The sequence below is a fragment of the Triticum urartu genome, chromosome 5A (assembly GCF_056163025.1).
Source record: "Triticum urartu cultivar PI428250 chromosome 5A, HENAU_Tu73, whole genome shotgun sequence".
NCBI lineage: Eukaryota > Viridiplantae > Streptophyta > Magnoliopsida > Poales > Poaceae > Triticum > Triticum urartu.
In genome coordinates, this window is record NC_141877.1 from 253,183,433 (window position 1) to 253,207,298 (window position 23,866).

Below are 23,866 nucleotides of genomic sequence, written 5' to 3' on the forward strand. Positions count from 1 at the left end.
ATACTTTTTTATATATAGGAAGAAAAGAAAAACTAGGCTCATTCGCCTGATAACATTCCCGAAACTACGACCGTTCGATCTTGTGTCGCAACTAAAACTGCGAGGAAAATGCGTTCGTCTGCCATCCACCTCCCAAGGAACGTTCGCCACATAAGTGACTACAACCCTTGGTTTTCAACCAAGAGGTCTTGGGTTCGAGTCCGGGGAACTCTCAATTTTGTCCTCCTTCCTTCCTCGCCAAAAAAAGAAAGAAAATCAAAGACTTGAGAAGGCGTACAAAACAAGCTAGTGTACCAGTAAAGAGACATTGCTAAGTTTTAGAAAAAGAGAGACGTGCTCCTGTAGCTGGTTCGAATCCAAACCCAGACTATGACTATATGGTGCTATGCTACTCTGCAAGTAATGAAACTGACATATCCAACATTCGCTTCTCCTCTTCTCTACTTACTCTGCCTAGCATCAGAAGCTCTGGCCACAGCAACCATGTCCGCTAGCTTCTCGTCCAACTGCTCTTCGGCAGGAAACAACCAGATATGTGCCAAGTCACCACCCGTACCATCGCCTGTGGGTCTCATCACACCCCCGCCGGCACACGCACTGCAGCCGGTTGCTCATTGCGCATGAACTTAGTAGGCCCACAAGTCAGCCTCCAAATCTGTGGCAAACAACATAGAGCCCATTTGCTATTTTTTAATAATTTGCAGCCCATTTGCTAATTCTTAAGTAATTTATTACAACCCATTTTCTGCCTAGGACCATGCTCAAAAAGTTCAACCTTATTTTTCATATTTCTGTGGAGTCCGAACTTTTGTAGTTCCGAAATGATAAACATTTTTTTAAGAACTTATTGATTTGCCAAAAAATCGTTTTGTTTTTGTAAGCAAATAAGACGTTGGACAATTGAGTTGGTTTAAGGGAAAACCAGTGGTAAAAAATCAGCGCTGGGAGGGAAAACAACAACAAAAATATGGATGTAAATATGAAAAGGGAATTTTATGTATTTTCAATATAACGATATGTGTATATGAACTAGTAAAACTATAGGTAGAGATTAGAAAACGGATGTAGGACATGCGTTCCAAGAGGAAAATAGAACTAGGTTGTGTGTTTGATTCAGTAAAAAAACTGCCTGCGGATGTTGTAAGACAAAATATAACTAACGCTGGTGGGCCAAAGGCCAGTAGATACCTGCTGGATCTTTGTGCCCGTTGTCGTCATGGGCTGGGCCTGTTAAAAACAAAACCAAGCCTGGGCAGTGTACATCCCAGTTGAAACTAGCTCGACCTCAAAAAACAATATATGTTCTCAATAAACGAGAGAATTCTGCATGTACAAACTGATAACTGGGATGCAACAGGGATATTGTTTTTTCATCGTGATAATAAGTGCATGCACTTGTTTCGAAAATATTGGAGAACTTGGAATTCGAACGGAAGGTGCTTATGCTACCCATCAAAAAAATATCAGGTCCTTGAAAATTCGTTTCGAAACAAATGATTCAGCTTTATATCCATGTCGACCCTCGACATGATGGTTGGAAGCAAATGCCGAGTTCATACCAAAATATCGTTAACAACAATAACAACTTGCGGACGACAAGGTAGTACAAGTACCAATACCAAACTAACTTATAATCTTTTTACCCCTGGCCCCAGTGTTCGTTTGGTAGAAAATCTTGCAGAAGGCCAGCTCCCGCTCCTTCTCTTGCTCCAGGTCTCCGACGTGCTACTGGTGCATCACCCAGTTGGTCCTCTGCTGGTCGAAGTTCTTGTTGGTGTGTAGCACCAGAACCTTTTTGCTGGCCGTTTGCCGACCGTTGACCATCACCGGCAAGGTATTGCCGGTGTTGTGCCACATCACTTGCATGCCGCACTCGGACTGTATCTTGCGATGCATCCACGTGCCCCTTTGGAACGCCCTGGATTTGCGCTGGAAGAAAAGCTTGCTTAGGCCACTCAGTGGGATATCTGCAGTATTGTCGAATACAGGTTTTAGTGTACGTAGTTGGCATTTTCATAACATCTTTGGCGTGTTGTAGTCACTTGTTTCACTTTTTATTAACTGTCGAATTGTAATTTCTTCACCAGGTCTGCGTCTAAAAAGAAAGATAGAGCTATAAACAAAGGAATATGTTTGTGCAAATAGACGACCGATTGGTGTCTTACCTGGAAGTTTCTCAGGATGGGTGTAGCATATGCCGTGGTTGCTGTCGATGGTTGGTATGAACAAATCGATGAGAGGATGAGATCTCGCACTATCATCATGCACTTTGGCTTCAAGGTGCTCGATCATCTCCTGATCAGTGGGATCGAACTTGACGCCAGCCGGCAGCACCGGCCAATCCTTCTTCAACTTACATCGGTTAATTCCAGTTATATGGTACTCAATGTATGATCAATTGACTATTTTAAGTGAATGATAAAACATTTCGACAGATAAGTGGTACTCCAAATCTGAAGACCAGAATACCCGAACACGCCGCCGGGATTCTTGTGTCACCTCATGCGCAGCGTGTGGTCACGTCAATTCATTGTGCAGACATGATGAATAATTTGACCGACGTATAATAGTACTGCTACTGTACTACTTACTGGTCGTATTTAGTGTCACATTTTAACCATAGGTTTAACTAACAAGTACGCACTTGAAGCCTAATTGATATATACATACATACATACATAAATACATACATACATACGTATATATATATACTGCAACAGAATACAGTACATAATATCCAACAAAAGAGGGTCGCGCTACAGCAGCAGAATACATGGCTCAGTCTAGATATCAGTACGAATCAAGTTGTGCATATTTTCTATTGGCATGAACCACATCGCCGCATGTCGGGTTTGCAAAAGCCATCCATCGCATGGAAGCTTGATGCCTTTCACACACTGAAGATTATCAGGCAACAAGCTGTGTCGACGAATCTCTGGATATGGTTATTCATGAAACCCATGGTATGATGTGTAAACACAGTCCCCTGGCGAATGGAAGTTGCATAGCACAGTAATCATCGCCGGTGATATGATCGATGATTGGTTGGATGATCGGATAATTGAGCCCGAGGAACATGGAGTGGTTGCCGAGGCTGTAAACCCGCCTCCAGTTGAATACGCCTGGCCCAACGGAGCTGGGATCTTTCTCGAACACGAAGCAGCCATAGCCATCAATATCACGAACGCCCTAGGCATTGTACTGCATGTGGTTTGATGTAATGGTTTGGTCAATTTGGTACATGCGAATGAGCATCAAATGACCGCCATTAGCTGAACGAGCGATAAACCACCACCCATCGGCTAGTATGATTCCAGGTCCTAGAATCATCAAGGCAAGCGCATTTGCATCTGCTACAACAATTCAAATTGGAGACCAAAAGGACAAAAATAAAAAATCATGTTCAGAGTATGTGTGGAATTAAGATTATTATAACAGTGACACATATCATAGACAGAGAATTGCAATGTCTGGTCATGGTTCAAACATCATGTAACAATGAGAGGAAAACAACTATGACAGAGCCTACTCATATTCTACCATAGCACTTACTACTACTGTTTTCATATCAACTCTAAGCAATAACATGCGTTGTTATAAAAATCTTGGAAATGAGAGTGACATATAGCAATCATGATGTTATGCTCATAATATCTATTCTAGCAATCATTAGATGCCAATTGTTCTCATATCAACTCTAACAATAACATGTGTGGTCATTAAAATCTAGGAAATGAGAGGAACATATAGCAATGATGTGGTTATAGACATACTATCTATTCTAAATTTGTAACAATGAATAGGCAGTCGTATTCATAAGGTAAAGATGAGATGAGATAAAACAATTACACGACGATAGATTCCACCAGTATAGGCAGCCAATCTGTGCGTCGACCGCGTAAACGATGCCATCATGCACTATAGCATCAGACAAAAATGTTGCCTCAACAAGATTGACGATGAGCCATAACCATGTATGGTGACCGGATTCCAGATAGACTAATCCCATGTTGAACAAGGCAATGAGCTTGTAATCCATGTAGTCTTCTGATGGTGTGGGCACTTTGCAGATTACAACTTTCAGCAAATAGAGGTCAAGCCAAAAGCTTTACGCGTCTCGTGCGTAGTAGGCAGGAGTGTCCGGCAGGCCGTGAGGCTCAATGGCGATGGTATCCAATGATGGAAGGGTGATCTCTCGCTGGGTGTAGATACCCACAAGACGCCACGAACTACTGGATTGGTGGATGAGGACGATCCAGTTGGCCTTCATGCCGCCAAGTAGTGGTCGTGCATGAAAGACAGGTGGACGGGTAGTGGTAGCATGTCGAGGGGCACCACGGAAACCTCCGTAGGATCGTCAAGTCGGTGTCACTTGCAAGGATTGGGCATCAGCAAGCAGGGTGTCTTGAAAAGAGCCAGCCGGTTGCAGACGAGTAGACGGTACAAAGACACCGAGCATGCGGCCAGACGGACGGTGCTGAGTAGGTCCATACGATCATAGATCTGCTCCAAGAGAACATCAGGGAGGTAATTCCAATCGCGGCTCTGCGTGTCTGTCGGTTCTGCCATTGGGGTTTTCATTGTCTGCGAGCCAGCGGGAAGTGGATTCGGGTGAGCAAGCGAAGAAGCTTCTCCTCGTGTGGCCGAGTAGTGAGCGGGGGGATATGGTACGCACGAGCTACCAAGGAAGATAGCGCGGGCGGGCGAGAAGTGAGTGGGGGGTAAATGGTGTGCGGCCGACGATGGGGAAGAGAGGAGGAAGAAGAAGAGAGGAGTAAGAAGAGTGGAAGACAGGGAAGAAAGTGCATTAAATCTCAATTCTACTACTACCAGGATATACCCTCCTTCGGAGTGTAAATAGTTACACCGATGACATGTGGGTGTACCACAAGAGGGCCCATATGTCAGTTAATGGAGGACAGAAGCGTGCTCTACTGGCAAACATGATGGCAGTACTGGGTAAGGCTGATTTAGTAACACCAACACGCTGGTTCAGCTTATTAATGAAGTGTCCCATCTGCTGCAGCATGTATTGTCACTTCACTGTGAAGACTAGTTGAATAGTTCTCTCTAACCGAGATGGGGAGTAATGGATTGCGAATACTTCCTTTCTACATTATCACTATGCCTCTACGCTTACTTCACTCATTTTGCTCCGTACGTAGTCACTTGTTGAAATCTCTAGAAAGACAAATACTTTGTATTTGGGAACAGAGGGAGGATTTTACTCCGTATTTGGGAACAGAGGGAGTATCACCATATGGAGTTAACAGAGGATGCTTGAAATATGAACATGTCAATAGGAGGGAGTAAGCCCATGCATGCAACACGCAACACTCACACGTACACATGGACACACGCAACACTCACGCACCCATGCGACACACAGCACACGACGCAACACACATGCTCACGCTCAAAGTGCTCAACCTACTTCCTACGTCCGTGAAAGACTGTACATTTAGATATTTACACATTGACTAGGGAATAATTAACACCCAAAAGTAGCAGACTTATGTGTGCATGCGACCATTGAGAGAAGAAGATTAAATGAAGGTCGTTGGATGCTGTAATTAAGGATAGATATGTAGCCTATACCCAGAGCACAAGTTGGTGCATTAGTCAATCAATATCGATTTAGATTAAAGGCTAAATGCATTGGAAGTGTAGATGTGCTACACTCTTTGTTTTTTAGCAGATGTACACTCTTTGTTGGAAGACCAAGGGAGTACACATGCATGCACTCACATACACAGCCAGGGTGGTTCGCGCGCAAGGGTTGGAATCCTGTCCCGCCTGCGTAAAGTTTTGTTTAACTGATTTCTTTGCTCTGCCAACTGACAGGTGGGACCCAGAAACCTGGTGACAATTTAACCAGTCAACAAAGTGCCACGTCGACTATGTGGCCGGACAGTAGGGTGCAATACGGTGCTCTACGCTGAGCTAGTGATCGTATAATCACCGCAAAACTATATATAGTGACCGTAAAGAGCGTATTGTTACATACATTGACCGCCAGTGTATTTTTCTTGTTTCAAATTAAGCCATATTAACCGGAAAGGACGCAGTATGGACTAGTACTAGTACTGCTTTGATGTGTCCCATCAACTCGCCGAACGAGGAGAAGCTTGCTTACTACGCCTCTCCCTCGCCCACGCGTGTGGTGGTTCGAAGGACGAGGAGAGGGTTTTGACTACAACACCCTCTCCCTCTCCCTCGCCCTCGCACTCGCGGTGGTCGTGCAACAATTCAATCGGTGTAAGATTGCTAGAAGCATATTGTACTGTAGTATCATCATTGTTGGACATTCCGAAGAGGCGAAGAGCCAAGTGCAAGGTTCACACGTGTACGAACTGTTGAACCTCCCGAAGAGGCAAAGAGCCAAGCGCAGGTTTTATAGGAGTTGTCGTCCTAGTAGGAGTGTACTACAACTATAGCGAACAATGCTACTGTATGATGCCACCACGTCACGTATATCCTGTTGGGGAACGTTGCAGAAAACAAAAATTTTCCTACTCGTTTCACCAAGATCCATCTAGGAGTTCATCTAGCAACGAGTCATCGGATGCATCTACATACCTTTGTAGATCGCGCGCGGAAGCGTTCAAAGAACGGGGATGAGGAAGGCATACTCGACGTGATCCAAATCACCGATGACCAAGCGCCGAACGGACGGCACCTCCGCGTTCAACACACGTACGGGACCGGAGACGTCTCCTCCTTCTTGATCCTGCAAGGGGGGGAGGAGAGGTTGATGAAGATCCAGCAGCACGACGGTGTGGTGGTGGATGCAGGGCGTCACAGTAGCAGGGCTTCGCCTATACTACAAGAGGGAGACGTAACGGGGAGAGAGGGAGGTGCCAGGGGCTGGGTATGAAGTCCCTCCTCTCCCCCACTATATATAGGAGGGCCAAGGGGGGGGTGGTGCGCAGCCTAGGAGATCCAATCTCCTAGGGCCGGCGGCCAAGGGGAGGTTTCCCTCCCCCCCAAGGCACCTAGAGGTGCCTTCCACCACTTGGACTCTTCCTTTGTGGAAACCCTAGGCGCATGGGCCTATAGGGGCTGGTGCCCTTGGCCCATCTAGGCCAAGGCGCACCCCCTACAGCCCATGTGCCCCCCTGGGACAGGTGGCCCCACCCGGTGGGCCCGCGGGACCCCTCCGGTGGTCCCGGTACAATACCGATAACCCCGAAACTTGTCCCGATGGCCAAAACAGCACTTCCTATATATAATTCTTTACCTCCGGACCATTCCGGAACTCCTCGTGACGTCCGGGATCTCATCCGGGACTCCGAACAACATTCGGGTTACTGCATATACATATCTTCACAACCCTAGCGTCACCGAACCTTAAGTGTGTAGACCCTACGGGTTCGGGAGACAAGCAGACATGACCGAGACGACTCTCCGGTCAATAACCAATAGCGGGATCTGGATACCCATGTTGGCTCCCACATGCTCCACGATGATCTCATCGGATGAACCACGATGTCGAGGATTCAATCAACCCCGTATGCAATTCCCTTTGTCAATCGATATGTTACTTGCCTGAGATTCGATCGTCGGTATCCCAATACCTCGTTCAATCTCGTTACCGGCAAGTCACTTTACTCGTACCGTAATGCATGATCCCGTGACCAGACACTTGGTCACTTTGAGCTCATTATGATGATGCATTACCGAGTGGGCCCAGTGATACCTCTCCGTCATACGGAGTGACAAATCCCAGTCTTGATCCATGTCAACCCAACAGACACTTTCGGAGATACCCGTAGTCTACCTTTATAGTCACCCAGTTACGTTGTGACGTTTGGTATACCCAAAGCACTCCTACGGTATCCGGGAGTTACATGATCTCATGGTCTAAGGAAAAGATACTTTGACATTGGAAAACTCTAGCAAACGAACTATACGATCTTGTGCTATGTTTAGGATTGGGTCTTGTCCATCACATCATTCTCCTAATGATGTGATCTCGTTATCAATGACATCCAATCTCCATAGTCAGGAAACCATGACTATCTGTTGATCAACGAGCTAGTCAACTAGAGGCTTACTAGGGACACGTTGGTGTCTGTTATTCACACATGTATTACGATTTCCGGATAACACAATTATAGCATGAATAAAGAAAATTATCATGAACAAGGAAATATAATAATAATGCTTTTATTATTGCCTCTAGGGCATATTTCCAACATATCCAAAGCTGTGCCACCTTTTTTTTCTCAAAGAGCGTCTTGGAGCCCGTGCAAAAACCACACAAGTTGCACGTACACATAACACATTTACTAGTAATTAATTATAAAGGACAAATGCCAGTATGCCACACAAGTTCATCTCCAATTCATGTGATAAATTTGTGCACGACTAGTCTACATATATTCACAGCGCTATCGTTCACAATTTACCATACTCCACTTACATGTTATAGATGGGCTACATGTCCTCCTCCAGGTTCCAGTCCCAAGTGTTCTTCATGGATGGCACGATCCATAGCGGTGGGCAACGGGATTCATTGTCGCAGCTTTCTAGTCTGGTTCCACACGATGGAGACTAATCCAAGCTGAAGCGGCATAAATCAGCGATAGCGTGTCCCAGCATGTCGTTCATCCGGCGGTGCGCACTGAAGACACAACCATGCTTCAAGAATGGCAGGCCTTCCATTTCGTGCACGGAAGGTGGCATCCGCCTCACAATGGGGTAGCTGTCCCCAATGAAAAGCGAGTACTCTCCAAGAGTGTTCCTCGGCACCCACGTAGCCTCACGGGGGTCAAACTCGGCGTCGTTCATCTGGTACACACGACATCTCAGATCTGGACACATGGTGACGTACATAGTCAAGGTCCATGCATAATAATGTTGTGCTCAAATATGGCAATCAGTAATACTATGCAGCAAATAGTACTACTCTGTTATAGAGGAAGTAAAATAACCGCTTATTATATATAGCCACTCTTGGCTACATGGATGAGATAGTAAGACATGGAAAAACAAAAATGGTGGCAGCTAGTGGGTTCAAGTCTTCAAGGGCCTAGCATGCTATACGCGTCCTCCAAGGTAAAAAGTACTCCCTCCATTCCCTTATACAAGGCCACTATCAAAAATACATTTTGCATCAATACAAGGCCACCAACAGTAATCGAGGCAAAAATTAATGATGTTTTCTAGTACTAGCAACTTTTTAATATTTACATGCATGTAGTCATAATGACACTCAACCACTTCCTTCCCATTCATTCGTTGCATGATTGTGGTGTATTAATGATCCCGGTTAAAGAAAAATTGACTTGCAAAGAAGTCATTAAGTTTTATCTTGGTACCAGTAATATGAGTTTGTGGCCTTGTATAAGGGAATGGAGGGATTACTCCTACTAGTACGTAAGTAGAGTACTAGTACAACAATGAAAGAGCAGGCGAGAGGGTTAAAAAATGGAATACCTGGGTAGATGGTGACGGTCCGATCATGGTAGATTGTGTGACCATGTTGAACATCAGTGGTACCATGGGTAATGACTGCTAAGAGAGTTGATCCCAATATGCGAAAGTCAGCTACAAGGTTCCAGGTTCGACCGAATCGCAGATGCAAATGCACATCCAGGATCGGCGATCTTATTTTGATCACGGGATGACTGGTCCCCACAAAATAATGGAGTACCGTTAGGGATGCAAATGATTGTTTGTGCATTCCATTTGTAATCTCCCGTACGTAGGATGGAAACCATATGAAACAAGTCCCCTGGCTTGTCACTATGAAGATGCGGCCTAGATGGCGCACGGCGTCTTCAGACGTGTAGGGGTACAAATCTGCCGCCGCCAACATGCGCCAGCCTCTGCCGTTACTGCCTCTTGCATTGATGGCAATCCTTGTGTCGAACACCACGATGAGATAGTAATCGTCGTAGCCGCGTCGCTTTGTCGGCGGGTCCGCAATTGCTATCTTCTTCAATCTCATGTAGGCATCATCATACGAATTCAAGCCCAGCTAGTCTAGAAGGCCGATCCCAATGGTGGAGAAGGGGTCTACCCGAACAGCCGCACTGTTGTGGATGTTGTGCAAAATGATGGTGGTATCCGGCTGGAGGTATGCAAGCCAATCTTCGTTGGCACCGACCCATACCTATATATAAGACGGTGGGCAGTGGAGAAATTACGAGATGGAAATGGAATAACTAAGTACTACATGATCAAACTCCATTACCGGCCTGTTCATCGGACAAAATCCGACTACCTCTCAACATTGGCAACTCTAGCGGAGTCAACGTGCAACCATGGCCAGGGAGCGGTGGACTGTTCGAAGGATTGTCCCATAGAAGAAGCTTCTCCTCGAGGACGCATGGAAGACCAACAAGCATGGCCTTATCCCAAGCCTTTTAAGCACCGTCTTGAAAAAGTTGGTGCAGGAAGCACCGAGTGTTGCGGCGGTGAGGACGTCGGAGCGGCCTATGATTTCTCCCAGAGGATCATTGTCCAAGGTCTCCCAACCCCGACGAGGAGGAGAACCGCCTGGCGAATCCATGGGAGCAGCGACGAACTGCCTTCTCTTCGGGGGGAGGGGAACTGGCAAGGAGGAGATAAGAGCGTACTAACCGCAAGGCCTCGTCCCATCCAACTATAGATCATTCCTTAGCGAAGGGGTGAGGCTATTATTTACTACTATTACTAGCATTATGGGATGTTATGGGATTGCATTATACTGTAAATAATAGCACTAGTAAGAAATTTTTGGCACTAGCTAGTAGTTTTTTGCGTGGATGAAGAAATTTTGGGTATGTTTTTGCTATTTTTTGTACACGCCAACTAGTGTCAAAAAACGTCTTACATTATGTGACGGAGGAGTACGTACTCGTACTATAGCAGTACTAGTACTACTTTCTCAACTAGTAGTGCGGTGTACTGTACTTCTACTATGGTGCACCAGTTTTGAACTCTTGAATCTCAAGGCCAAGGAGCTACAGTTGGAAGTGGAGGGTACTACGTACTGTTCTCTAGAACCATCATTGTACTAGCAATGCAGGGAAACTACACCTGCGTAGTGGCCTAGTGGGTACTCTCAGTGCTCTATTCAGCCGCTCCTCGCACGTAGCTGGCCTACTCAGCCACTCCTCTCACGCACACACTAGTAGCCTGTTTATGAGTGACGGTTACTGCGGGGGCAGAAAATTTGAGTTATTTGATACAGCGAGACTAGGCTTTTTGCTTCCATTTGTGGAGGTGTAATGGATCTCGTCGAACTTTGTTAGTAGTTCCTTCTTTATGAATGAGATGAAGCAAAGCTTTTGCCTCCGTTTCAAAAAAACACGTCAAGAGGAATTTCTTTTATAGTAGAGCCGATAATGGAGTGAATTCCATGCGTGCAATGCCACAAGCTACAGAGTAGTAGCAGAGCACTTTACGTACAGAGCCATACTTTACGTACAGAGCCATATTGCACAATTCCAAATGCCCCGCCAGGCTTTTCCGGCTCCTCGGGATTAATTGGGAGGCGCTAGTTTAAATATGCTACTAGCTGATGAGGAAGCTGCAAGTGAGGTGCGGCTAGGGCAAGCATGTGAGCCACGAGATCCTGGGGAGTGAAGGAAAACCCGTTCACATAGCTAGGCCATCCAGTGCACCCAGATTGTGGTGCCGCACGTCCGTTTGACTTCAAAACTCAAACTACCTGTGTAAAATATTGGCTCGCAGCGAAGTTACTATTTAAAAAAGGCCGCCGTGCGTTCGGCCGGGATCGAACCCACAAAAAGAGGTATACACTCCCGTGACCAGTAGTAGTATTCGTTGCAGTACAACGCAACCTAGAATCGCCTTTTGTCGCTAGTAGTACATTGTTCCTTACAAGAAACCCCTAATAAAGCAAGAAACCACTAATAATGCCAAGAAACTACTACCAGTTGCATACATGGCAGACTTAAGATAAGACTACCTTATCAACCATTGTACATGCTCTTACCAACCAGCCCTACCAAGAAACGACTACTCTACAAAGTGCCGTTATAGGCACGTCTCAACCCATGGCCCTGTTTGGATACATTTGTTGTCAATCTAACCCTGCCATCCAAACACCACTTTGGTTAGAGTTAGTTCAGGGTTAGAATCTAAATCTAACCTCTGACTTAGAGTATCCAAACAAGTCCGATGTCGCCCATTAAGTCAACGCCTTCTATTCGACCGGGCGTTATGACTTGTGGGACCTACATGTCAGTCTGCACAAAAATCCTCGAGTGACCTCCTACCTTCGGCCTGTCCACCTAGTCATCCTCGGCCATGGGAAGCAGCTACCGCCGCCAGCAGAAGGCGATGTCAAAACCGCCGGCGGTGCGGAGCCCATCTTGCGGTAGCCCAGATGCCAGCTCCATCCAGTGCTCGCGGTCGCTAGCTAGCCTAGATAGCTCGGTGCAACTGCTTGTCTGCAAGGTTTTCTAGCTAGATTAGCACGGCGGCGCGGCGGCTTACTCACGCGCGCCGCGCTAAGGCTAGCCATCTGGCTCAAGCGAAGGCCAGTGCGGCGGCTTGCTCACTCGTGAGTCACGCTTGGGCCAGTCTGCCAAACCGTGCGGAGGCCAGCGCGGCGTCCGGCCCGTCCGGCGGAGCGGCGGCCAACTCGCTCATCACCGGCACCACCAACGAACACGCATCGATACTGCTTGAAGTAATGTTCAGAAAAAAGAATGATTTGAGGGGGAATAACAGGATAGAAGGTCAGATGTGGGTCCCTCGTGTCAATGGTCAAACAAAATGTGTTGGTTTAAGCTGCCTCGTCAGCACGGACGTGTGGGCCAACCCTGTCATAAATGTAAACTAGCATCTACATTCTATTCAACACCTCAGCATGTGAGGCCTTAGCACAATGACTTCTCGACTGTGTAAAACAAAGGTTTTCCCGTCGCCGATAAGGAGGGGGTGACGGTGGTGCGCTTTTTGGCTTGCTCTAGTCCTAGTTGTCGTACTAGGTTGTCTAGGCACGTGTAGATTTATTCTTTTTCATGTCCCGTGTTCACCATACTGCCACGATTGTTGATGAATAGATGATAAGTTATTCACGGGGAAACCCTTGTTGAGCGTGTGTGCGTGTGTGATATGTCTAGAGACTGAGGCAATGATAACAGATTCTTTGTGTCTATGTGTGTGGAGGATAGAGAGAGAGATGTACATGGGGCTTTGTGTTGTGTAACGTGGAGACACATATACATAATTAGAGAGTGAGTGTGTTAGATACACATGTGCACATGGGGAGAGATGAGGATCTAGATTAATGGGTGTTTGTGCGTGTCTATGTGTGTTTGTGCGCGCATTTTTGTGTCAGAGGGAGTGTGTGTGCGTGGAATAGAGAGACCACTAATGCTGTCAACCTAGTATAAGGGAAGGGGGAATGGTGTGACATGTGTAGTAGCGGGATAGCATGGGTGCGGGCAAGGGGAGCAGACTATTTGGAAGAGACATCGAGTGTGTGTGGGAGAGGGGTGTGAGAGCGAGAGAGAGAGAGAGAGAGCTAGCGACAGAGAGAGAGAGAGAGAGAGAGAGAGATCTAGCGACGGAGAGAGAGGGAGAGAGAGAGGGCGTTTGTGTCCATAAATGGCGTATGGATAGGGAGACAATGTTGATGTTGTTTGAAATTGGCCTATGTACAGAGACGCAAGGGAAGCGAGTCATCATGTGTGTGATAGGGACTTCATGAGTGATCTAGAATGGATGGTGTAGAGAACAATGTGTGAGATCGAGAACGATGATACATTAGGGAGCTATGGAAAGAGTCACGACATATATGTATACAGGGAGGAGCTGGGGCGGGTCCGCATGTGGGAGAGATAGAAAGAGGAGAGTGCTGCACAAGGAGACAAAGTGTGCTTTTTGCAATGGGGGTGGTGTGTGAGGTGAGTGTGCGAGAACCACATAACAAGGGAGATAGACGTTTGGGGGCGACGTTTTGTGTGTATGGGAAAGATACACTCTACATAGTGCGTGTGCTTGGGAAAGAGAGATGCCAGGAGACCTATCTAGAGAGTGGGGGAAGAGATGTGTGCATGCCCAAGAGACAAAGTGATAGAGACCTATATTGGGGTCCGGACTTTAGAAGAGAGAAGAGTGTTAATGTGCTCGTGTGTTGGTGTTCGGGGGAGAGAACGACTTCTGTGTGTGGGGGGCGACGAGGGGGGGATGGCTTCAGATAAAGAGTGAGGTGTCTATATTTGAGGGACTTTAGCGTAATTGAGATATACATTGTCAATAGTGTGTGCACTCATGGTTGATCAATTTGTTTCACAGTTTGGACTATGAGATAACCATACTTTTGAACATGCGTGATATACCTTGATGTACTAGATTTACAAACCTAAGATTGGAATTTTGGACTCCATCATTAGCTTTTGTAATTCATTTAAACGGAGGTACATTTTTTAAGCCGGGATTTTTTGATTTCAAATTCCTATATCAAACCTAGAGATATGCGCATGTTCAAACTTTATAATCATCCACTTTATTCATACACATACACATTTTTGCTTTTGTCATCATATTTAGGATAAACACATTTGGAATTTCATTTGATTTGGACCGTATGATGGTATTTTCTTGTAGTAGCTCAATGATCCATATTTGAATTGAATGGATAATCTAATTTTCGAGTTGGAGACATTGATTTTCAAAACTTGCACATTTTTTTGCATGCAAAACAAACAAATTCTCGGACATGATATCATAGTCGGCCGTACAAGAGCAGAATATAATTTCAGGCGCCAAAAGCTTTCAAACTTCCCGCTCACATCGAAATATCTCGTAACCGAAAGTTTAGCCCTGCGATATTACTGTTTTACCCCTGCCACATGAATGGAAAAGGGCTGCTTTGGTAAATCCGTTGTTTTCCCCTCTTTGCCCCCAACATTCTTCCCCAGAGCCCCTCCCTCTCCCCTACCCGACCCCCCAACCACGGCAAGCCACCGAATCTAGTCCTCCGCCGCAGCGGTGGACCTCACACCCTGACAGATCTACCTTCCGCACCTTGGAACCCCCAACTGCCAACTCACCACTTCACCAGAGCCGCTTCAGCGACTGGCTTGTCCACCGCTCCAGATCTCCTTGACCGCCATCATGGTTGTCGGAGTAAATGACCACGGGTAGCCTAGCCGGCTCCCCCTGATACTTTAGAAAAAATTATAGACCGATCAAGCTTCCACGCGACCAAGACACGGAGCCGCCTTCCCCTAGCCGGTTGCCTCTCAAGCCGGCTGCGCGAAGGCGGCCCAGCCCTGAAATCTTTGAGAAACAAGACCACGAGAAGGTCGACTCCTAGGAGCCAGCCCCTCAGCAGGCGGCTTAGATCTTGCCCTCAGAATCTGCACCCACATAACAGCGACAAGATGGGACGTGGCTACAGAAAAGCCTGCCACCCCCGAAATCCCGGCGCACGCCTGGCCACAGTGCACCGTATGGGGCGGCCATCCCCGTCAAGCGCGGCACTTTTGCCACGATGATCGTGACGTCACCCACGGCGAGCGGCCAGTACGACCCGTGGGTGGCGGGCCCCCTTGGTCAGGGAGATCCCAAAGGCGGCCGGGCTTCCCGCAGCCGGCCAGGGATATGGCCGGCTTACGATAGCCGGCCAACTTTCTCCCTCCAAGGAGGAGCTTCATTAAGGAGACAAGAGAAGGTAAGGTTACAGTGATGAGCCGCCTCGCGGCAGCACTGTAGCCATGCTTACCACGACAAAGCCATCGTCACCAGGGGCAAGGTAACAGTAGCCCGCCCCCGACAAGACCCCGGGTGGTGGGGCCGGCCTGTCGGCCAAAGGGTCGGTAGCCGGTGGGCCCACCAGTCAGCAGGCCCCACCAGTCGGCGGAGAAGCCGGCGGGCGTAGACATAGACAGCTGGGGCCCACGCCCAGCCGGATTACCATTGTACCCCTGGGGGGTAGGCCTATATAAACCCCCCAGGGTTCCCATGCAAGGGAGATCGCTCTTTGGATAGATTTTAGACACCGCAAGGAGAAGAGGAGCGGGCGAGCCTGGCCCTCCATCCTTTCACCGAACAGCTCAAGGAGCATTTTGTAGCTACCATTCGAGCTAGTGATCATGCGGAGACCCCGCAGAGCAGCATTAGGGGTGTTATCTCCACGGAGAGCCCTGAAGCTGGGTAAGATTCGCCGGCGTGCATGTCTTCGCCTTATCCCGTTTCCATGCACCGGCGATGTTTTAATGGCTCCCACAATGATAAGCCATCCATTGGCATATGTCGCAAAAACCACCCGACATTTGGCACCCACAGTGCGGCCAGGTGCACCGTCGTCCGGAGACCTACTCTGGACGGGAACCAATTTCCTTCCCAACGTCCGTAGCCAGCCTGGCATGCCCGATGGCGCTTGCCCTGACGCGCTGCAAGACGTCGCTGACGCCTGCGCGACGAGCTGCCTCGCCGATCTTCTTGGCGAGGCTCGCATCTCTGACGAGCCAGCGTCCGACGCGGGCACAGACTACCCCGAGAGCCACCTTGTTAGCCTCCTCGATCAACTCCATGTCTCCGGCGAGCTTGCCGCGGACTTGGAGTCGGTTGGCTCCACCGACCCGATGCTTGTCGACTCCGACACGGCATCCCTTGACGCCTTCCCCACCAACGTGGTGGTCATCGACGATCCTCTTCCTCGAGCCGGCAGCAGCGGCAGCGCCATCACTGAGGTACTGATCATCAGCCACGGCGCCGCCTCAGGCGAAAACCCGCACGACGCTCTGCAGACGTCGCTGCACGACTTGTCCGTCCCCGTCCCGGCTGACGCGGACGCCAAGACATTGGAGGCGCGCCGCCTCGCCCTCGTTGCGGAGGGCCAGAGGCTCGCCACCATGAGACGCCTCACCGAGGCTCACCAGCGCGAGGTCGACCGTGCCACCTTCGGCACGCCGCCTCCCGATGGGCCGAGCCGCGTCAGTATCGTCAAGAAACACGGCGCGGCTATCGCCGACATGCTGGGAGTAGACCGCCTAGTCTATGCCACACCTCTCGAGAACTTGCGCGCCGCCCAGGCGGCTGCAGACGAGTTGAATGGGCTGGGGCCTAATGAGCTCCCTTATATGACCAGACGCATCCAGCAACTTATCGACGCAGCCACAGAGCGGCATGAAGCTGACGTCCCTGCCGAGAGTCCTCCCTCACGCCGAGAGCACGGCGCGACGTCCCGAACACCGACCGCGGGCAACACCCGCGCGAGAAAAGAAAAGGAACCGGCTGCCAGCCGCAACCGGACTCGAATCTCCATCGAGCGTGACGCCGAGGGCCGCTCTCGAGCCATGGAGTGGCGGGGCAACCCTCCTCCTCCATTGCCTCGTGGGGAGAGATACCCTACCCCGCCGCCTGTCACGCATCCGACTCTCAGTGGCCGGCTGGGTCACCGTGAAGGAGTCGGCGAGAATGATGCCCGCCACCGGATCGACCGCCTTGCGCGATCCCTGGCTCTGGAAGAAGAAGATGATGTCGGCCCGTCTTGCTTCGACCCCCGCATCCGTGATGAGCCCTTCCCCAAAGGGTTCTCGCTCCCAAGAGACACGCCCAAGTACAATGGCTCTGTGAAGCCGGAGGATTGGTTGATCGACTACTCCATCGCGGTTAGCATCGCAAACGGCAACATGCGTGTTGCCGTAAAATTTGTGCCCCTCATGCTCCAGGGCATGGCGCGCACCTGGCTTAACAGACTCAAGCCTTACAGTGTCAACAGCTGGCTAGACTTCACTGAAGCCTTCATATGCAACTTCACCAGCACCTACAAGCGGGCTCCGAAGCCCCGACAGCTCTCCTTGTGCGTCCAAGGGCCCAAGGAATCGACTCGCGACTACCTCACGCGTTGGGCCGAGCTCCGCAATTCCTGCGAGGGAGTGCACGAGGTCCAAGCTATAGAGTACTTCACCGCCGGGTGCCGAGAAGGCACCCTCCTCAAGCACTGACTCCTCTGCGACGAGCCGACTACGCTTGACGAGCTACTGGTCATAGCTAATAAATATGCCACGGCCGATTCTTCGATGAAGACCGAGCTCCGAGTAGACGCCTCCGGGAAGGTGCTCGCTCCAAGTCCCAAGACGCTGGCTGGAGAATCCAGCCGGCGCCTGCACCAGAACGATCACAAGCGCAAGGCTCCCCTGCTGCCTTCCACCAGTCGGCAGGTGGTCACAGTCGAGGACGAACAACCCGAAGGACGGCCCGCGCCCAAGAAGCCGAAGGGCGGCAGGCCGGCTTGGCAGCCGGCTTTCTCCTACGAGCAAGCACTTGATGCCCCATGCAAGTTTCACAGCGGTGCAAAGCCTTCAAACCACACGACCAGAAAATGCCATTGGCTCACTCGGATCTCCAAGGGTGAGGGGATGGCGCCGCCTCCGCCTGCTGGTCATCCGCCTCCGGCTCCTCCGTAGCCGGCCGCTCGACCAGTGGTCGGGGCAGTTCAAGGCGAGTACCCCGACGAGCATGCCGCCTACGTCGTCTTCACCAGCCAGCCAGAAGATCGGCGTAGCCGGTGCGGACTACACCAAGAAGTCAACGAAGTCGCCTCCAACAACCCAGAATTCATGCACTAGTCCGAAAGGCCTATTAGCTGGAGCCGGACAGATCACACAGAGGTGATGCCGTCTCCCGGCTCCTACGCATTGGTTCTGGATGCCACCCTCGCTACGGAAAGGTGAGCCGCCCGTTTCTCCCGTGTGCTGATAGATGGTGGGAGCAGCATCAATATCCTGTACCACGACACTATGGAGAAGCTGAGCATCAAGACAAAGCAGCTCATGCCCAGTCGGACTATGTTCCATGGCATCATACCCGGCTTGTCCTGCTCCCCAATCGGCAAGATCAAGATAGATGTCCTCTTCGGGGGCAAGGATCATTTCCGCCGAGAGGCGGTGTTGTTTGAAGTGGTGGATCTAGAGAGCCCTTACCACGCGCTGCTTGGCCGACCTGCCCTGGCCAAGTTCATGGCTATACCCCATTATGCATACCTCAAGATGAAGATACCAAGTTCTAAGGGCATCATCACCGTAGCCAGAGACTACAAGAAATCCTCCGAGTGTGTGGCTGCCAACAGCCGGCTATCCGAGTCCCTTGTAATTGCTGAAGAGAAGAAGATACTGGACCGAGTCGTGGCCATGACCGGCAAGCAGCCGGCCCTGTCCCCCGACCCTAAGGAATGTGGTGCCCAAGGTTCGTTTCAGCCGGCCAAGGAAACAAAGAGGGTACCTCTGGACCCAGATGACCCAGAAAGGTTTGCCACCATCGGGGAAAACCTGGACAGCAAATAGGAAGGCGAGCTCGCCGATTTCCTCTATGAGAATCGGGACATTTTCGCATGGTCCCCCAAGGACATGCCGGGTGTGCCGAAGGAATTCGCCGAGCACAAGCTACATGTCCGAGAAGTTGCGAAACCTGTCAAACAGCCTCTCCGCCGACTATCGGAAGAGAAGAGAAGGATTGTGGGAGAAGAGATAGCCCGGCTTCATTATGGAAGTTTTCTTCCTAGAGTGGCTCGCCAACCCGGTCCTCGTGCTGAAGAAAAATAACAAGTGGCGCATGTGTATAGACTACACTAGCCTCAACAAGGCTTGCCCCAAAGATCCCTTCGCCTTGTCAAGGATTGATCAAGTAATAGACTCCACAGCCGGATGCGAGTTGTTGAGCTTCTTGGATGCTTACTCAGGCTACCACCAGATAAAACTGGATCCGGCTGACCGCCTGAAAACCGCCTTCATCACACCATTCGGAGCCTTCTGCTACATGACTATGACATTCGTCTTGAGAAATGCCGGTGCCACTTTTCAGCGTTGCATGCAGAAATGCCTCCTCAAGCAGCTCGGCAGAAATGCTCACGTCTATGTAGACAATATTGTGGTGAAGATGGAGAAGCGCGGCACCTTGCTGGAAGACCTCAGAGAAACATTTGAAAACTTGCGCCGATTCCAAATCAAGCTCAACCCCGAGAAATGCGTGTTTGGAGTACCAGCCGGCCAGCTCCTAGGCTTCCTGGTCTCCGAACGCGGCATCGAGTGCAACCCAATGAAGATCAAGGCCATAGAGAGAATGGAGATTCCCACCAAGCTGCGGGATGTCCAAAAGTTCACCGGATGCTTGGCTTCCCTGAACCGCTTCATCAACCGACTCGGAGAGAAGGCCCTCCCCCTCTACCGACTCATGAAGAAGTCCGCTCATTTCGAGTGGAACGACCAGGCGGACCAAGCCTTCCACGAGCTAAAGAAGATGCTGACCACGCCGCCTGTCTTGGCGGCACCGGCTGAAAAGGAGCCCATGCTCCTTTACATTGCCGCTACTAGCCTGGTGGTCAGCACTGTCATCGTAGTCCAGCTCCCAGAAGAAGGCCGGGCTCAGCCGGTTCAGAGGCCGGTGTATTATTTAAGCGAAGTCTTGTCCACCTTGAAGAAGAACTACCCACACTACCAGAAGATGTGCTATGGTGTGTACTTCGCTGCCAAGAAGCTCAAGCCCTATTTTCAAGAGCACCCCATTATGGTCGTATGTACTGCCCCGCTTGCCGAGATCATAGGCAGCCGGGATGCATCTGGCCGAGTGGCCAAATGGGCCATTGAGCTGGCCCCCTACGCGATCTTCTACCAGCCCCGCACGGTCATTAAATCCCAGGCACTGGCCGACTTCCTCATCGATTGGGCCGAAACCCAATACCTGCCGCCGGCTCCCGACTCCACTCACTGGCGGATGCACTTCGATGGGTCCAAGATGCACACCGGCTTGGGAGCCGGCATCGTCCTCACCTCTCCCAAGGGCGACAAGCTCAAGTATACATTGGAAATTCATTTTTCCGCCTCCAACAATGTGGCCGAGTACGAGGCGCTCATACACGGGCTCCGGCTAGCCAAAGAACTCGCCATCCTCTGGATCCTGTGCTATGGCGACTCGGATTTGGTGGTCCAACGGTCATCTGGTGACTGGGACACCAAAGACGCAAACATGGCGAGCTATCGTTTCCTCGTCGAGCAAATCAGTGGATATTTTGAAGGATGTGAGTTCCTTCATGTACCACGTGCCGACAACATGCAAGCGGATGCCCTGGCACGAGTAGGATCCACCCGGCAAGCCATACCAGCCGGCGTTTCTCTCCACCGCCTCCTCAGGCCATCTATCAAGCCGTCTCCAGAGTCTGATTCCATCTTCGTGCCGCCTGACCCCAACGCAGTCGGATCCGACTTGGGAAACCAAGCAGGCGACGCGGGGACTCCAATAGGCGGCCAGGGGACTGCCATAGTCGCACCCGGCCCGGGGAATTCAGAACTCGGCCCGGGGACTACATCAACACAACAGGCGATGGCCAACTCTGACTTCAACTCTTCACTACCCAGCCCACCCGCCCCTATCACAGTGGCAGTCCTGACAATAGAAGAAGTCACAGCTCCATCCTGGGCCCAGCCTATCCTCAACTTCTTAGTAAACAAAGAGCTGCCAACTGACGAAATCTCGGCAAGACAAGTTCAACGACGAGTAGGAGCCTACACAATCGTCAACAGAGAGCTTGTTAGGCGCAGCGTCACAGGAGTATTCCAGTGTTCCGTCGAACCAGAGAAGGGCATAGCAATCCTCAGAGACATCCACCAAGGCGAATGCGGCCACCACGCAGCCTCAAGATCACTCGTCGCCGAGGCTTTTCGCCACGGATTTTTCTGGCCGACTGCCTTGGAAGACGCCAAGGAACTAGTCAAAACTGCAAAGGGTGCCAGGTTTTCAGCTCCAAGCAACACCTACCGGCTTCTGCACTCAAGACCATCCCCCTCACCTGGCCCTTTGTCGTCTGGGGGCTGGACATGGTGGGCCCATTCAAAACGGCACGCGGTGGCATGACACATCTGCTCGTTGCCGTGGACAAATTTACCAAGTGGATTGAGGCGAAGCCGATCAAAAAGTTGAATGGGCCGACTGCCGTCACATTCATCGCAGATATTATAACCCGGTATGGCGTACCGCATAGCATCATCACCGACAACGGCACAAATTTTGCAAAGGGAGCACTGGCACGTTTCTGCGTAACAAGCGGCATCCGGCTGGACCTAGCGTCCGTTGCCCACCCGTAGTCAAACGGCCAGGTCGAGCGAGCAAACGGCCTCATCCTCTCCGGCATCAAGCCCTGACTGGTCGTGCCACTGGAGCGTTCGGCCGGCTGCTGGCTCAACGAGCTGCTGGCCGTTCTCTGGAGTTTGCGCACTACCCCAAACAAATCGACCGGCTTCACCCCTTTTTTCCTTGTATATGGTGCCGAGGCCGTCATCCCAACTGACATCGAGTTCGACTCGCCTCGGGTCACCATGTACACGAAGGCGGAACCCAAGGAAGCACGAGAAGACGGCGTTGACCTGCTGGAAGAGGATCGGCTGTTAGCTCTCAGTCGGTCCGCCATCTATCAGCAGGGTCTGCGCCGCTACCACAGCCGGAAGGTCAAGCCAAGATCTTTCCAAGAGGGCGATCTTGTGCTCCGGCTGATCCAGCGAACAGCCGGCCAGCACAAGCTCTCGGCCCCTTGGGAGGGCCCCTTCATCATCAGCAGAGCTTTAGGCAACGACTCCTACTACCTAATCGATGCGCAGAAGCCGAAGGCACGCAAGAGAGATGATTCCGGCAAGGAGTCGAACAGGCCGTGGAACGCCAATCTCCTCCGAAGATTTTACAGTTAAAAAGCAGTACGTAGCACGCTACCTTTTGTATTAAGTACGAGACAAGGGGTGCCCCGAGGAGTACTCGGGGACTACCCTCTTTTATCTATGAAAGATAAGTATCACGCATACGATTATGTTGCTACACTTGCTTTCCTCGTCCGGCACCGGGACTCGCCGCCTCAAGTTATATCTGAAGTTCCACCTGCAGCCAGACAAGTAGTGTGCCGGCACCCAAGCCCCCTCTTGCCAAAAGTCGCAGCTCGAAGGAACGACTGTCCGACTAGCAAGAGCCAAGGGCAGGAAAGGATGCCCACGCGAAAAATAGCTAAGGACTAACGAACTTATATAACACGAGCCGGCGTCCCACCCCGCCAGCCGACTACTAGAGCAGTCGGCTGGTCGGCTTCCCGTTCACCTTGCTGCAAATCTGAAAAATCTCAAGTACTTGCCTTCCCAAAAGGACCAAGTCCTTCTCCGGCCACAGACTGCAGAGCAGCTGTCCGGCTAGGAAGGCGGCGGCCAAGGGAAGGTGGCAAAGGAAAGAGCCAAAGGATAAAAAGCAAATATAAACTGAAGCCAAACACATGCATAATATTTACACAAAAGACCTTCAAAAGGCCAGCATTCATAATAGTCTGAATACACCCCCAGTGGGTGGAAGTGCGCAAATTTAGAAGATTATTCAAAGAAGTAACAAGCAGGAAAGCTAGGATGGCGGATCAAGCCAGGGGAACAACCGGCGAGTTGGGTAGGTTGGCAGAGTCGATGGTGCCGGCTGGAGGAGTGACCGGCTGGCGAGTCTCGGCATCGTTGTTGGAAGCATGATCGGGCTGAGGCGGGCTGGTCGCTTCACCATCCGGCGCAGCGTCTTCGTCATCCTCTCCCTCTTCCTCTTCGCCCTCATCACTGGAGGCAATCTCCTCTGCCGAGTCCTCACCTTCGGCCGGGTTCAGCCCGAACCACTCTTCCGGCTGAGCGATGCCGGCGTCATCCACCTCAGGAGCAAAGGCGCTGGTATCGGTATACTCGGCGATCGCCGAGGCGCGCTGGATGATAGCCGGTTGCACCGCCTCCATCTCCTCGTCAGCCTCTTGCCGCCAGGTGCTGAGATGGTCCAAGTTCAGCCCAGGATACCAAGCCCGGACGAACTCCAGAGCCCGCCCAGTGCCGGAGCGGGCCGCTGACGCCTTCCAAGCTTCGAAGCGGCCGACTACGACCTCCAACCAGTTGGCGGT

The 23,866-nt window shown here is 50.6% G+C and overlaps 1 pseudogene; it reads right to left on the minus strand.

Annotated features, from left to right (window-relative positions):
- Positions 1 to 1,623: 1,623 nt before the first annotated feature.
- LOC147970961 (NAC domain-containing protein 75 pseudogene) lies at positions 1,624 to 16,505 on the minus strand (annotated as a pseudogene).
- Between the last annotated feature and the right edge of the window lie 7,361 nt (positions 16,506 to 23,866).